The 17,476-nt window shown below is 40.1% G+C and overlaps 1 protein-coding gene across 1 annotated transcript in view; it reads right to left on the minus strand.

Moving 5' to 3' along the window:
• The window catches only part of LOC104031638 (kalirin), a 432,630-nt gene that overhangs the window by 341,050 nt on the left and 74,104 nt on the right, over positions 1 to 17,476 (minus strand). The gene's annotated exons all lie outside the window — the stretch shown is intronic.

Consider the following 17,476-nt stretch of genomic DNA (forward strand, 5'->3'; position numbering starts at 1 on the left):
AAATAGTAACTCAACAGGAACAGAAATTGGCATATTAGGACCACAAACATATTTGTAAAATGAACATGCTGTCATGTAATCCCTACAGAACTGGAAAGATCTTGCTGGTTCTTTAAGCATAGATGTTACAGCTCTCCCTTGGCTCTCTGTATAATCCTGGTCATAATTACATGCATATGTTAGATATTATTTATAATTCAATGAAAAGTGATAGATTTCATTTTTGTTTGGTCACTGCTGCTCTGTATGTTTTTGCTGCATAAAGCACAGATTTACTTTGCCAATCAAAATCTGGTATCTGAGATCCCTATGGTCAAAAACACTTCCATTTTTTTTTTTTTAATCCTTCAAAAGCTTTTTCTTTATCCACAGTGCTCAAAATTCCTTCTTCTGCTTCTTTTTCTTTTCTGATTGTCTAACTTCTTGATCCTAATGCTTATACTACGCTTATCACTAAAGTATCTGAGTAGCAAAGGAGCCAGGGCAACTTACAGAAAAACTGCTCCACTTCAGAGCTCAAACACGCTCACCAGATCACTTTGGGGCCTTCTACACAAGGTTCAGTTTCTCACACCAAAAATCAGGTTTCACCCTTTCCCCTGTAGCACTAGGGTGACAGCACTGAATAGGAAGCGCAGGGAAGTCTCAAGATTTGGTTTAGAAGCAACATAAAATGTTTATTTGTGAGCAGCACATCAGGAAAATGCTCTGTATCCTCTCAGTATTTGGGCCATCTGCCTTGTTACTGAGTGAGGGACCAAACCAGAAGTACTTTGGACATAGATCAGAACATCTCTTCTGCAAGAAAGTGACTACAAGCAATCACTTTAGTCTCAAATTATAGACAGTAATAGTAGCAAAAAAAATAATAATGCTGTATTGCCACAAGGCCAGGAGACAAAGGGGAACTTTATATGTCCAAAAAAAGAGCTAAGGTACCAGGCCACAGAAACGTCTTCAGAGTTGGGAGGAAGAAGAGGCATTTGCCTGCAGATTTATGAAACCAAAGAGTTTAGAGTGTACCACATCAGCAGACATCAGATGCTCAAACTGTCCTACTTTCTTTAACAGACGCCTTGAGGACAGCCCAGTCTCCTGAAACACTCATTTTGAAAGTCCCTCTGGTCTAATAACAATGCAGGTATGCATTGGTTTGTATCATTAATATTGTTCAGAGCGCAACCAGCCTATAAAACCAGAACCAAACTGTTGAATAGATACTTGAGACAAAAAATATATCAGTGAATTACAGCTGGGTTTGCTTTCTTCCCCTTTCAGTACTGAGCAACCTATTGACACTGCCTCTACTTTTAGTTTTACTTATTGTAAGTTCATCATGCAGAAATCAAAAATACTAGGAGATTTATTATTTCATTTGTTCCTGAAGGAAAGACGGCAAACAAGTTATGTCCATAGGTGACTGCTGGGTAAGTGACAAGCAGAGTACATAGAACTCTGGGAAATCCACCAATGCTAGCCAAAGTGATTTAACATGATCTTAGTCAATAAATATTGCATCAAAATTCAGAACAAGAAATAGAAAGTTTGTACATGAGATTTATGTTTCACTTTGCGATTCACATTATAAGTGGTTTGATTAAATATTTATTCTAATATCCACTTGGGTTAAGAATTACACCAATCTGTCTGTACATATCTATGCAGAAGCTCTTAGGAAATCTTATTAATGCACCAGAAATGCATTATCAACCTTCTAGTTTTATTCTAAAACCTTTTTTTTTTTCTTTCTTGCTAAAAAACCCTGCCAATATAATTTATTCCTTGCCACCAGTGGGCTATTGATCTTCACAGCTGTTGCTCCTGGGCTAAATCAAGAGAGGTTTCCATAAAAGGAGAATGTGGCTTCTCACACTTAAATACCTTCAACAGCAGAAGTTCAATAGAGTGAACATTAAAGGAGAACTTTCAGAAGGTTGTAGGTAAGCTCTGCTGATTCACCATGCTCTTTGATATATTTCAAGATTTAGATTAAATTCTTCAAAAAGATAAACTTCACCCCTCTGATAGTTCAGTTAACAACATATTCTTTCTGCTGGAGGAAATGATTATGATAGCTTGGCTTTTCTCAGATTGAAATCAGCCCAAAAGTACATGTTATTTTCCTGAGAACACAAAGAGACCAACAACATTTACATGAAAGCGGGCCTGAATATTTAAAAGTGGCAGGTGATGTTGAGAGACATTTAAGAAGACTGACTCTTAAAATTGTTTATGGTTCAGACTCTGAAAATGAGCTCAAGTTATGCATTGCACTGTCATTAGTCATATCATAAAACAGAAGCTACAAGTATTAATTGAATGGGTTGATTACTGCTAGCTGACAACCACTTGTAAATGGAGCTGAACTGAGGAACTTTGTTGTCAGCTCTAGCACTGTTTGATTCCTTTAGTTGCATGGTCCTCACCTTCATTTTTCTCCCTCTGAATGAATTTAGAAGGTTATCTACCTCTGTTAAGTGTTTTAAAATTGAGTGACAAAAGGCATTATATGTATTCCCATTATATTACTGTTTATTAATTAATGTTAATGTTGTAAAAAGGCAAGATTGTGCATTTTTTTGTTTAGGAACACAATGGGCCGCCTGTGAAAGAGCTTCAAACTTCACCTCTGCTGATTTGATAGAGAAAATATCATATTATTAAACATAAAAAATGGCAAGCTGTCCTGGTTTCAGCTGGGATGGAGTTAATGTTCTTCCTAGTAGTTGGTATGGTTTTGGATTTAGTAGGAGAAGAATGTTGATAACACACTGATGTTTTAGTTGTTGCTAAGTACTGCTTATGCCAGTCAAGGACTTTTCAGCTTCCCATGCTCTGCCAAGTGCACAAGAAGCTGGGAGGGGGCAAAGCCAGGACAGCTGACCGAAACTGGCCAAAGGGACATTCCATACCATATGGCGTCATGCTCAGTATAGAAACTGGGGGGAGTTGGCTGGGGGGCAGCGATCGCTGCTCGGGGACTGGCTAGGCATCGGTCAGCAGGTGGTGAGCAATTGCATTGTGCATCACTTGTTCTGTATATTCTTTTATTATTATTTTCTCTTCTGCTGCTGTCCAATTAAACTGTCTTTATCTCATCCCACAGGTTTTACTTTTTTTCCAATTCTCTCCCCCATCCCACCGGGGGCAGGGTGGGGGATGGTGAACGAGCGTCTCTGTGGTGCTTAGTTGCCATGCTGGGATTAGACCATGACACAAGCACATGATGATTCTATTGGTTTGTCTTTGCCAGAATCTATCACTAGACCTGCATAGATGGTCAAAAGTTATATGTAGTGAAAAATATTCAACAACTCTCATCTGCTTTTACTACAACTTCTGTCAAGTTTCTTTCAGGTAGCCAGCTAAGAGTATCTGCTAACGGTGATTTAAATTCACAAGCTAAACCCTTCTTTCAGCTCAGGAATGGGATGCAAGATGAATGAGACTTGCAAAATGAATGAGACTTGTCTTGCTTTTTTTCTGCCATTATTTCTTAGCAATGGGCAGAGGATTCTAACTCTCCAGATCACCAGATCAAGTATCAGTATTACCGAGCCAATTTAACTAGAGAGAATATATCAGTACAGATGCTGTGGGCTCTCCTCAGTGCTAAAAAATAAAATTAAAAAAAATCAAGGTAGGTTTCCAATCTCATTCATGTCACAGCCCTCCTGTGTGACCTTAAGCAAAGGCACCTTACTTCAGCATGCTCTTGCTTTTCATCAGTAAGACATATATAATAAATATGCCTGAGTCAAAAAGTGTTTTGAAATTCATCCTGAGAATTCTTTAGGTGTAAAACTACAAAGTCCAGAAATTGGTGCCAATCAATTGCCTTATCAACTCCTTTAATTTTACTACTTATGTATCCACAGAAATAATCAATGCATAGACACATGTGTTCTGAAGCAAGCAGAGACTATCACAAATACAGCAATTTAGATCTGCCACTTCAGACAAGTTGCAGAAACTTCCTAGCAGTTCTTGAGAAATGAAGCTACCTGCTGTGGTCACATTAGATCATTTAGTTCGAAAAGATACTTAATCTTTATTGAAATATTCCAAGTAATTAAGAAATTCCCACATCCGCTGGTAAGCTACTGCAGATGCTACAACCCTGATTACTAAAGAGTTACCGATCTTTCCTGTTTCAATTTATCTGACTTCAGCTTCCAGATAGGGGATCTCAGTATGCCCGTTCCTACTAATTAAACAACTCTTTAATACAGTATATTTTCCTTTAAGTATTCGTGGGTCATTTCTGAGCCTGGTTTTCACAAAAGGTCTTAAAGATCACTACAATAGTGGTCTCAAGGGTTGAGCTCTCTAGAAGCCCTTGAAGCTCCTTCTTGCACACTCATACACGCAAAGCCGTGGTTGCTTTTGTCTGGCAAGCCAGGATAACGCATCCTGGCACAACCCCATTGCATTACTGATAGGGCACAAATTGCCCTAACCTGCTTTCAACTACTGGATGGCGTCCAGTCCTTGATGTCCTTGTCCAAACAAACCTTTCTGCTAGCAACCCAGGTGATACAGTTGTAATCTCTGTTCCCGAAGAGAGAGAGGCTGTCAAGAGAGAAGTCCGGGTGGCTCTCCAGCCTGCTTAGATCCATTGTTCAGAAGAAGACAATCTGGCTATACAGTCCAGATTCCCTTTTTCCCTACTTCTCTGGTTCTGTGTTTTATCAAGCAAAGAAACTATAAAAATAATAGAAGATTATTTTACAGAAAATGTACTCAGATACTTGTCTCTCGATTCATTGTGCCAGACCCTCTCCCAAATTTAGCTGCTCCTGAAAGTTGGCAAAACCATAATTATGCAGCTGTATGCTCAATAGCTTAGTGCACCAGTATTCACAATGCATAGTTTCTTTACTCTGCATTGATTAAAAGGAAAGTTGAGTGCAGAATGGCACTACAGAGAAAATGCTGTCTCCAGATTCCTTCTCCTCAGGCAAGGTGTAGTGGTCAGATACAAACAGGACAACCCCGCCTGTTGTCAGCTGTGGACAGGACAGCCAGGATACTAAACACGTATCCAGGTGAGCACTGTCACACCTGTATGTGTAATCATACCAGCTGTCTTCAGCTTTATTTGATCAACTCATCAAGTGTTGCCACATCAGCATTTCCCCCTCAGCAAGGAACAGACACGACAAACTGTCCCAACGAACTAAGATTGTGTAGGATTTACCACTATTTTCCCTTGATTGCCTTTCCTTTCTGTGAATCATGCAAGTGCCTGTGCAGGGTACTAAGGTTTCTCCATTGCTATGGGAACACAGTACTCTGCAGCTACTGAAATATTTAGCCCACCTCCATACAATATTAGGATTCGCAGATGCCAGCCAAATACCTTAGCAATGAAAGGTTTTCAAAAGCCAAAGTTGTATTAGCATTTAATAAGGAGAAAGGAAGGTTATTCTCTCCAAACAGCTTGAGACTACTCCGAATGATGGAATTGCTGCCGACCTGCTGCACTCAACAACTCTGCCTCCCCCTCACCAGAGGTGTTCATAAAAAGGCAAAGCCCTGGCAGTAGGAAGAGACAAAAAGAAACACCTACCTCCAGAACACCACAAACATTGGTCATCCAAATGTGGCTGAATATTTGTGGTCAGTATCCAGCTATCTGGCACCCAACATTTGGATCATCTCTGCCCTGAAATTACCCTCCCACAGACCTCCAGGATAGGCACACAGACAGCATCCAGATGTCTGGCTTCTACCTCAGGGTTGGGGTTAGATGGCATTCCCGTTCAAAGAGCTGAATGTTTCCTCTTTTATTTTACCCACAAACTCAAATACCAGAAGAAAAATAAAAATTTATTTCCCATCACTGGCTGGCACAACTTTTATGTAATCTGGAACAATAAACAAGGACACTTGCTTGGGATTTGGCTTTTGTTAGGCAAGCATATTGCTGGGATCCAATGGGTTGACTTCTCATTTATTGGGCTATCTCACTTTAATAAGCCAGTTCTTACACAAGTGGTAAGATGAGGCATAAAAATAAGTTGCAAATTCAGCAGGAGGGGAATTAATTATTTCCCTTTGAACGAAACAAAACAAAAGACAAAAAAGACTTCCAGGATCATCCTGAATCTATCAAATTACCAATCAGTCAGAAAATATTAAGAGGGGTGTCATCGACTAGATGACAATTAAAAGCACTGTAAAGCTGCTCTCACTGAAACTTTTGAGCATGGTTTTGCTGTGTTCCCGGTGGTGGTAGGAGCTGTAGAGATTTAGGGAGTACAGGAGGACCAGCCATAACTGTAGCCTTTGCCAAGCAACACCAGCCACACCCTCTGAAGACCGAGCTCCTGGGCCCAGGGTCTAAAAGCACAGGAAGGGGAGGACCAGTCCATGATGACTGGCCACAGCTCAGGATTTTCTTCTAGCTTAGGTAGTAACCATACATGGTTCCCACAGTCCCCCACTTACTTTCTGTACAGGCTGACTGAAACAAGAGTCATAACTGCGCACCATTTCAGCCATGCAGTACATGTACCTAGTGCTTGGTAGGTCACAGGACCCGCCATCTTCTCCTTTTGTCTACCATTAAAAATATTTACAGGACACTTGCAAGCCACAGGAAACTAAGTTACCCCAAGGCATCTGATCCAGCCCACTAGACACTGGGCATGATTTGAAAGGATCTATCTAGGCCTTTGAAGAACTTCACAACATTCTCACAAATGATGCCCAAGTTCAGGCTTCCTGTTTCTTAGAAAACTGAAAGAAAAGTTCAAAGACCAGCTACTAACCCAACCTAATTTGACCTGATATTCTGGGACAATCTGGATTAGATAAGAATATGGAGTTCAATCTCTTTTAGTGGTGGAGTAATAGATTATGTCCTCCTGTATTTACAGGAAAACAAACCTTATCTACCCTCAGTCTTCATTCTTCTAGATAAATAAACAAGCCACATCTTTAGTATCTTTTCAGTGAGATCTCCACATATATCTTTTCCAGTTTTCTGATCATCCTAGTTGCCCTTCTTGGCGCCTTTCTTGAACAGGGATGTCCAGGCTTCTGTATGTATTTCGTTAATATCATCTTATATCGAGGTTGGAAGTAGTGCATATTTGTAGTAGTCAGTTATTCATTAAATCATAGTAATTCCTTAAGCTGCGGTAATGCTGCCATGTATTTCAGCTCTTCTTCAGATTGCCTAATGCACCACCAATCAGCACTGGATATGATGAGCAAAGTAGACAAACGTTGGATAGGATAGGATATGATAGGACAGAGCAGAAGGAAACACGAGTTACTGGCCATGCTGTTACAGATCACGGTAACATCAAAGACTAAAAGTTCAAATAGCAAAAATATAAGTCACAATAATACTGATCTGTACAATTAACAAGTAGATAGCTTCAGTTTATGCCAAGCACAAGTACATGAAATGATAGTGATTTATGTTTTTTAAACAGAAGAAATAAGTATTTCAATTAGGCTCGTGGGGGAGGGATTATGGGGCTTTATATTCAAAGCTTCATTTTAACCAGGGAAAATTACTGACTGCTGCATGAGGCAGCATTCAGCTTCTTTCCTTTTCTTGAGCAGGGCACCTGGCTTGCCTCGGGAATCCAAACCTGGCAGGACGCCTTTCTGACATCTACCTCCTGACTAGCCGTGGGTGTATCTACTGACATTAAGCAGCATGAGATCTTCTCAAGGAAGCAAAGCCCTACATGAAAAGGTTTCACTGCAAAAGAAGGAAAAGCCTTTAAAGGGAAAACTACCCAGTATGCTGCTCCAGAAGCCAAGTTGAACTTTCATTTTAGATATGAGCATTCTGCAAGAACAGAGTGCTCATCTACTTCCTACAGTAAATTATTCTTCCTTAGCTGTATTTCTGTACTTTAAATTTTGATATAAACTTCTACAGAAAAAGAAAGCCCAGCAATTATAATCGTGGCAATTATGTAGGCCCTTTTTGCTAGACACCAGAAGTTGAATTGTTACCTGTGACAAAAGCACCGTGCCCTGAAAGAAGTAGGACAATGAATTTCCATCATGCAAAGATGATGAACCCCTCTCCAGGTAATGAGATACTAAAAACATTGTCAGGCACCATCTATGCGAAAGAAAAAAAAACCCATAAAGCGGCAAGACCCAAAGGTCTTAAAGCCTAGCTAAAAGTTTGACCTGCAAATTATGCCAGGGAAAAATCTTTAGCAGAGAATTAATGCTGTGCCAGCACTGAAAAAGTACAAGCAGACAGTTAGAACTATAAAGTCTGACATCAACCTCGGGCAGATGAATGTAAAAGTTAATAAAAAATGCAACTGATAAAGATGAATATGGTCAATACTTCAGAACATACTTCAATTGCTGAAATATCTTGTCAAATAAACCTGACTTCATTCTTTAATGAGGTTGCAAGTTTGGTTGCTGAAGTCTGGTTGTATTGATACCGTGCACTTATCTTTTTATAAAACGTTTGATTTAGTGTGGTGCAACACTCATATTAAAAATTAGCATGATAGAGTACCAATAAAGTGTGCATTAAATGAATTCAGACCTGGCTAACTGATAGATCTCAAAAAGATTTATCAGTGGGGAATCGCACATGAGGAATGGGTGTTTACAGACATTTCTTCAGGAATTATTATTATGCTTGAAGTCACTGAACATTTTCATCAGTGTTCAGGAGGTAAAAGTAGCTTTGCTGCTAATATAATGTCTGATTGATACAAAACCTGGTAAAGCAGCAAGCAGTGATGAAGGCAGTAATACAGCAGTAATCAGGGTTTCTTGGGAATCCATTACAAAACCATGTATTTTTACAAAGAAAGGTGAAAAATGATACAAAAAACAACGTGCACAGGAAAGTGGGACTTGTCTCTGGAAGGCAGCAACTCTGAGGGAATTTAGGTTAATGAGCTACAGCAGCTGAACCCAAGTCATTTATTCAGTGATGTTGCAAAAGGGATCTGCAAACAGAGGACTGGAAAAGGAGAACTGGAAGAACTGGAAAACTACTGCAGATTGTAATTGGTATTGCTACCGTGAGACTGAAACGTTGGAAGTGATGCAGAAAACTGCCATCAAAAAAAAAATCAAGGTATAGGAAAAAAACTCTTAAAATGAGACTTTAAAAAGCTTAGTTTACATAGTTTACCAGCAATAAAACATCTGACAGCATTACAGGCTCTAACTACTGCCACTTATATAAATATTTCAGATGCAAAAGACTATAGAAAGAGCATGACTGGCCATAGGATTGACTATAGGAAGACCTAAGTCAATTGTGCAGTTCTCACTATCTTAGTATCAGATGGGAACTTGTTCCAGAAAAAAAAAAAATAGTCAAGTGAATTGAACTGCTAAGGCTCAGATCTTTAATGACCCTGGCTGAGTAAAATATATTCCTTTAGAAAGTTGTGCAATCAGTGTGAAAGTCAATAGATGCATCCTGACCCACAGCCTCCTACTTAATCCAGCACACAGCAGCAAAGCTTAATGGTGTGATCCTCTATTTGTCACACAACAGACTCCTCGATGACTTACTGGGAACTTGGTGCACTTGCTGCAATTCAGGTCTGGGCCCCTTACCTGGGCAGCACCCTGCTGCCCTTCACTTGGTGTAGTCTCAATGAATTTGAACCATTCAATTTGAAAGACAGAGGGAAAGGAGTAAAGATTTGCAGACAGGGCTACTCATAGTGAAAGGCTAAAAAAGAGGAAAGGAAAATGCTTTCAAATGAATAATATTTTCCATCTAGGTAAAGTGTTCATGGTCTTTGAACGGGTAAAATTAATATCTCCACTTCACAAATAGGACAAGTGGGTCACCAAGGAGTTAGGATGTGCTATTCCCTGACCACCCTGTCAGGTGCCTTAACTACCTGTCACAACTGAAATGGCTTATAAGACGTAGAAATAAATCCTTATTTGTGGATACCAGACCATGGCGTCTCAGACAGACCATGAAGACAGTTCATAGATCTGTTCCATATTATCTTCAATTAATTTCATGTGTAGCTCAACAGCATTTTTGTGCAGTTATTGCATAATAATAACAGAGGGCAACCCAGCTGCGTGCTCAGTATCATTCAAACATAATGTCTCGGGTGTCACTAAGTCTGCAGTCCAACTCCAAGACACGCGATCGAGTTTTCTCTGAGCCCCGTCCCAGGGAGGGCAGCACCTCACCCGCAGCCGCTGGCCCCCGTCGCACCTCCAGCCCCACAGCCCACCACAACCAGCACCGCACAGCAAGGCTGTAAAAACCAGACCTCCTGGCTGCTATCCGGAGCTTCTCACAACCGGCCCAAAGTGACATTTTGTATATATACATAGCTGAAAAATCTGCACACATTTAAGCTACTAAGTACTATATATGTTGTTACACCAAATATTCACTGACCTCTTGCTGGATGCATTTTAATTGAAGTAATTATTCACTCAGGTCCAGCTGCTAGAACTCCATCCTGATATGTCTGAAAGCAAACGGCTTTTCAGATTGGTTGCTTGGAAGGCTGGAAAGTATCTGCAGATTGATATGCAGCTGGGGAAGGAGTCTTCCCAGGCCTGTCTGCTTTTCATGACTTCTCTCATCAATTTATCAATAGGTTTTTAATGCTCTTATCAATGAGTTCCTATTAGGTTAACAGCCTGAAATTATGGATGAAAAGCATAGTCAGGGAGAGGCTTACGGTTTGTTGATTTCCAGTGGGTGTTTCCAGACTTTTTAGCATTCTCTTGTTTTCATCAGTGTAAATTGGGTTTGAACTTTCAAGGTAGCAAGTGTGCTTCTTGAGTTTCCTTGTGAGGATTTTCTCTCATTAATTAATCAATATGTTAAAAGCTTGGGTTTACCAAAGCGATTGGCAAAGCTTCCACTGATTCAACCTGGAAAAATTTCATCCTAACCTTAACACTGGCTTAGTGTTTGTGCTTCCCTAGAAATAATATGATGTTACAAAAGACCATTTTTTTGGGCCCTTCCAAACTCTGAAGAGGCCTCATGCTAATGCTAGACCAAGCTTCCTGTAGGGTGAAATAAGTTGTAAGTATCCAAGTTCAGTAACACTGCCCTTCTCATTCGGCTGAATAAGACAGTCTCCAGGAACATCCCCATTAATGAGAATATCACACTTGCAGTATTGAAAAGTGGGTCTGGATGACACAAAGGCTAAATGCCATTTCTCTAGGTAAGGCATAACGTTATTGTCATGAGTAGGACAGACAGCAAAACTTTTTAATCCTTTCAAAGATTATCCAAGAGGGTAAAAAAATTACCCAAGTAGTTGAAGCAAGTCAAGGTCAGAGTCAGGGAAAAAAAAACCCAACCAGCCAACAGATTTACTGCTTCCCAGCCTCATGCTCTAATTAAATACAATCAACACTAGCATTAACAATGCCCATTTCTTATGGGTTTCTGTCTTGTGGAGGGCCTCCCTGGGGTGTAAGACACATTTTGATCCAAAGCCTTCTCTACAGCTCGGGCTTTCAGAACCACCCTTTACAATAGGGCTTCTCTGCGGTCTAATAATGATATAACTCGATTCATATTCAGCCTTTTCCCACTGGGCTCAAAAATTATTATCCAGAGAACTGGCAGTATCTCTCAACCACCACAATGGCGCTGGTCTTTCAGAAACTGGGCTAAGAAACAAACTGGATTTGTTCAGTTGCTTATCAATAAATTTTGCAAACCCTTTTCTACATCTTCTCCTGCTCTGTATAGAGATGTCACGGTTTGCACATGCCACATATTTCTAAACATGCCAGAGGTTTATCTGAGCTGATTATGCTTTGTGAATAGCTAACTAGGACTATATAAACAACTGAAAACTTAGGCTTTAAGAAGATTTTTATCTAGCAATTTATATCAGATCCATCACTAGGGATGATGGTGTTAAAATTCTTGACAGCATTTGGTAGTCTAGTAACCACAGAAGAATTAAAAGATCTGTTGTTATTTAGTCAGGATTCCTAGCATGGTTTACAACACAAAGGGACTTATGTATACATTAATTACATTCAATCTTAAAAATTTAAACCCATGGCATTGCAGGAAAGATTTATAATGCAAATGACCAAGGCAAAAAGACTGTTAGGAGAAGGCAGAAAATTAATTACAAAGACTTATGCAGTTAATAATGGCTTTGTACATAATACTATCGTGTTTCTTTTTCATAAGTTAAACTGGAAATTGATTGTAATTATTAGGGAAGCCTCAGCTCTGCTGATTTTGTTAGACCTCTGGCAATTGTTCTTTTACAGGTTAATGAAAGGAGCAAATTACTCAGTTTCACATTATAAATAAAAATCTGACACTTTTTAATGCACAGTGAACTCCTCTGGCAGAGCCTTTGTCATGAAGCGATCTTCCCTACTAAGACAACACCCCAAAATCACTCTATGTGCATAGAGTACATTTTGACTCCCCTTTGGTTAAACAATTGTTTTTTGTTAGTCTCCAGAAGGGTCCGTTAAGACAGTGACTCCCACATTGTCCCCATAAGCACCAGGAATAATTCTAAAGATTATTTCCCCTTTGGAGTCAGACTAGTAATGGCACAAGTAGGAAAAGAGAGGCTTGAAGCAAGCTGTAATATAAAAGTTTGTTTAAATAAACATAACTAGTGTCACTTGGATGCTGCAAACTGCAGATGGTACAAAAGAGAGGAGAGAGATAGGAGAGAGTTTATGTATCAGTAGTGTAAACAACAGTCAGAAAGTCACCATCAAAAGAAAACACTTTCTGCTTTATGATCTTCTCCAGTCCAGCCTTTCTCCATTCAGAAGACAGGGCCTCTTGCTAGAAGGTGCAAGGCTGCAAATCCCCTCAGAGGACCTTTGAGCTAAACAGGCTAAGGCACTGCCTAAAGCAGACACCCAATGCTGACCACAGCTACCCTGTCCTCGAGCTGAGCCATGGCCTCCCCACCACCCACTATCTCAAGGATGGCTCATCCTTGAGCATCACACAAGGGTTCCCCACCAGTCCACTCACTGTGGGTTGCCCACCTACCACCTTTGCTTTCACTTCATGTGCTTGAGAAACTGCAGCATATACAGGTCCCACCTCTCCTGTCTCAGTCTGCCTGCCTGCCTCACGCTCTGCAGCTACTACCCCCAAAAAAATCCAACAGTTCCCCCCTCACCCAAACACTGGTACAGAAAGTTCATGTTCCCCATTTATACTGACCTCTCCAAAAGGTTCATTTCTTTTCCAAGATCAGGATATACATTTCATGTACACATGTAAATTCTCTACAGGGCTGCTCTGTCCCCTTGAGTTAGGTCGAGCAACTTATCTACGTACTGAATAAGGTGCTTATTTTCTTTTTTATTTTTTAGGCTGTGAAACCCCCGAGGAAGGGATTATTGTGATATTTGCATCTCATACAGTGTTGTGAAAATGCCAAATGCTTAACAAATACACAGCAACATCCACATACATCAGACACCCCAAACAGAAGAACCAAGATGGAAATGTTGCTTCTAATAAGCAAATGAGAAATAGTAGAGCAGAGCATTGCATTTCTCATGCTCTATCCCCAGTGTATCTCCAAGCTTGCTTTGGCAGAGAAGTACTACTTTTTAGGGGTTCATTGCTGGCACTAGCAGGTTTTAAACGAACATAAAATGAGTGAAAAATATCCCACGTTGAAATAGTATGTGGCGCTGTACTGAGATGTCAAATTTTAAGAGACATCTTGTCAACAGTATTGGATGTAAATCTAAAAGTATCTCATCTAAGAGACAGTACAGAATTTCCACACAGCAAGAATTAAAGCATATATAAATCTATTCTAAACATTCAATTCACCCTTTTGATTTCAAAATGCCAGATTTCCCAAAACAAAGAAATTCTGCAAGATCTGTTTTGTGTACACCAGTGGAAGCAACACATCTGTTAATGCCAAGAGGTTTAGTTAAGCACATTCAGAACAGATTTGCCGCACAATGTTAGTGGTGCTGAACCTGAAAGCAATTGTTAGAGAAGGAATTTATTCTTGTGCTAACCCCAAGCAAGAGTCACCATCCAGCCAATTTAATATCAACAGCAGTAATTTCAACAATATGATATTTAACCACAATCCTAAAATGTCTCAGTCTGGAAGCAACGCAATATCAGCGTTTGAAAGAATGCATCCCCAGCAACGTCTGAAGAGGGAGGAAAGATTCAAGGCCACAGTGGCTTTTTCATGGGGTTGCATACACCGCTTTTACTTAAACTTTTTCTTAATTGGCGTTGCAAAAGCGTATGCTGAGGAATGAACCCAAATACCATTTCAGTCAGCAGCAAAGTATTCAGAGGACAGTAACGAAGGACAAGTTCTTTGCTCTGGAAGCATCTGGATACAGTGCTAGACCACAACATGTGTACATGTCAAGGGATGCTCAGGTACCCATCAACCCTTTACAGCTTTTACAGTGGTGAACCCCTAAATGCATCATCAAAGGAGATCACAAGGCCCACAGATTAACCCTTTTTTCCTGCTGTAATTCCTCCATTTGGTCCCCTCTCTTCTCCAGCAAATTCCCCCTCCCCAGAGACAAACTCACTTCTACTCCTGCTCCCCTCAAAGTGTCCAACAATGGATGATATTTTCTTTTTGCTGTTGTGGCCTCCAAGGCAACCCCAGCTCAGGGGAGCACAGACTGTAGTCCCTGAGCCAAATGCAATTTTTCACGACAAATCATTTAACCTTGAAAACTTTCTTGTGGCTCCTGGGAGGGAGGATGTCAGTTCAAAAAAGTTCAAATTGTTCAAATTCTGACTCAAATTGACAATGCTTTTATGAGACTCTCCTTATGAATCCTAACCCTGTGTCAATGTATTCATTGTGTGTCTTATCAGGCTACATGATTAGATCTTTCTGCATATACACACACATTGGTGAAATCCTATTTCCACTAAGATTAAGTTAGTTTTACAATGAATTTCAATGGCAGAAGATTGCAATCATTAAGGAAAAGAAGTAGACATACAAGCTGATAGAAACCTCCATTTCTCAATAGCTGCTGCAAACAAAGCATGGCTATGAAACTGTTCCACCCAATAGATTGATAATTGTATGACAAATGTAACACCATGAAATAAAATAGCACCACTGCTTTTGTAACATGTTTTATATGCACTTCTTTCTCAATAAGCAGGGATGAAATAAATAAAAAAAGACCCAGAAAAAAAAAAAAAAAAGAATATTAAAAGCACAGAAAAAACACCCAGAAATCTGCACTAAAGGGATTATTAGTCTGATCTAGCATTGCAGTCTCCATGGTCTTACAAGCCCTAATATTCTCCTCACCATAACACTGAAGAAACACTGTATTTCAGATTTGGAATTTCCTTGTAGTGTTCTTTCCCTCCTGAAGTTTATTTTTCTTTGGGAAAGGATATTCTCAAGATGCCACAGACAAAAGAAATGTAAGAATTCCTGCTGATAACTCCTTGACTAATAGCCATAAACGCATCCAGCATACCAGCGGGGTTTTCTCTCAGTGTCAGCATCTATTTCTCCTCCAAGCCTCAGTAAAAGAAGAAAATTTTGCTGCTGAAGGAGACTCTTATATCAGCTTTTTATCAGTGCTTCTGTACTACCCATGGATAACTTGAATGGCTTAAAGTATTCCATTAAATTAAATAGGATAGGTAGACACAAGTTCTTACAAAGGATCAGATGAACTTTAAGGCATTAGGAGAGAAAATAATACCTAATCAATGCTTCTGCAGAGAGTCTCTTTTTCCCTCATCATTTGTAAGAAAACAAATGTACTTGTACTGATAGATCATAGACTTACAGCCTCCAGGAGTGCCTGGTTGTGACTAAGTATTCCCATCTGTCAGCACAGTCACCTTGATTTAGCATTATCTGATTACACAAATTAAATATCCCTACTTCTCATTCAAACAACAAGCAAAGTTTTTATCAGACAACTCGTTCTAAGCAAACTGATTTAGGGAAATGCATCACCATGAACAAAGAAGTCACCCATTTGCTGGATGTTTTCAATAACTTCAGTACCTTTTTCTTCAATCAACTACCCTTTACCAGCCTCCACCACTTATGTCTGAAGCAAAAGGGTTACTGTACTACCAAGTCCACAACTAAATCAATTAAGGGTAGAAAAATAATTAATTTCATGTTTCCTGGCTTGGTTGCTGGATTATTTTCTAGTGAAAGTAAAAGTAGGAATCATTAAGGTTGGGAAGGACCTCTAAGATCATCAGTCCAATCATCAACCCACCACCACCATGCCCACTAAACCATGTCCCAAAGTGCCACATCTACACATTTTTTGAACACCTCCAGGGATGGTGACTTGACCACCTCTCTGGGCAGCCTGTTCCAATGCTTGAGCACTCTTTCAGTAAAGAAATTTTTCCTCATATCCAGTCTAAACCTCCCCTGATGCAACTTGAGGCCATTTCCTCTCGTCCTATTGTTAGTTACTTGGGAGAAGAGACCAACACCCACAATATATGATAAGATAGTATGAGTACCAGAACCACTAAAGCTGTGACTGCTCAGAATTCACCTATGTTTTTCTGAGAAATGAGACTGCTGGGAACTCCATGCTGCTGCAGTGAGGCTGCTTGGGTACCCACGTTGGCTCAGGTACTTCTAACAACCCACTGCAGACAGACCAAGGGCTTTGCAGTCATGAGCACCCTTGGAGTAAAAGACACATATCTTGGGAAGTGTTGGTCCTCTGAGCAGCCCAGGCAGAGCTGTCTGGTGAAGAGGATGTCTCCAAAATGCAGGCTGAGCTGGGCTTAGTTTACCTTATGCTGATATGGATAGTATTTTTTCTAAAAAAAAAAGCCAAGGACTAGATCTAAAATATATCTCTGTATAATGTCCATTCTACCTAAATGTCCTGTAAGCTCAGCTTTTCCATGTTTCTTCAAGGTCTGGAAAGAATATTGATGGATATATTGGCCAGTTTGGATGGAATTCTAAGATCATTTTTGATAGGCGTCTGGGAGGCCTCTATGCGATATATGCATATAAAAGACTGGAAAGGAGCCCTGTTGTTAAAACTTTGTACCTCTCCCATTCACCTATAAGTGGAATGGAAAGAATGAGGACGCTGCTTGCAAAATTTTTCTCAGAAGCCCCATCAAGATTGAGTTATGGGCCCTGGAAGACGCATGTTTCTTTCTTAAATATTTTAAATTCTTATCTTTGGAGAAGGCAAAATCAGACCATTTCTAAAATAGAACTTCTGGTGATCTTGTTGGGGGGTCTGACTTCTTCAGCACTGGCAAGCCCAAAATACCTTGGCTCTGTGCTTTGAATAGAGACAGAAGATGTCAGTGAGCCAAACTGAAATCCTTTCCTACCTTGCCAGGTACGTGTTTCTAATTGAGCTTATTCTGCTGCTGGTGAGGATATCTTGAAATTTATGTGAGCTCCCTCTTCCAAAGAGCCATTCGACATCCATTTGGTGAGATGGAGGGTGCAGAGCCTGGCCCTGTCTCTGAGAGATT

This window comes from Pelecanus crispus, chromosome 5 (genome assembly GCF_030463565.1).
Source record: "Pelecanus crispus isolate bPelCri1 chromosome 5, bPelCri1.pri, whole genome shotgun sequence".
NCBI lineage: Eukaryota > Metazoa > Chordata > Aves > Pelecaniformes > Pelecanidae > Pelecanus > Pelecanus crispus.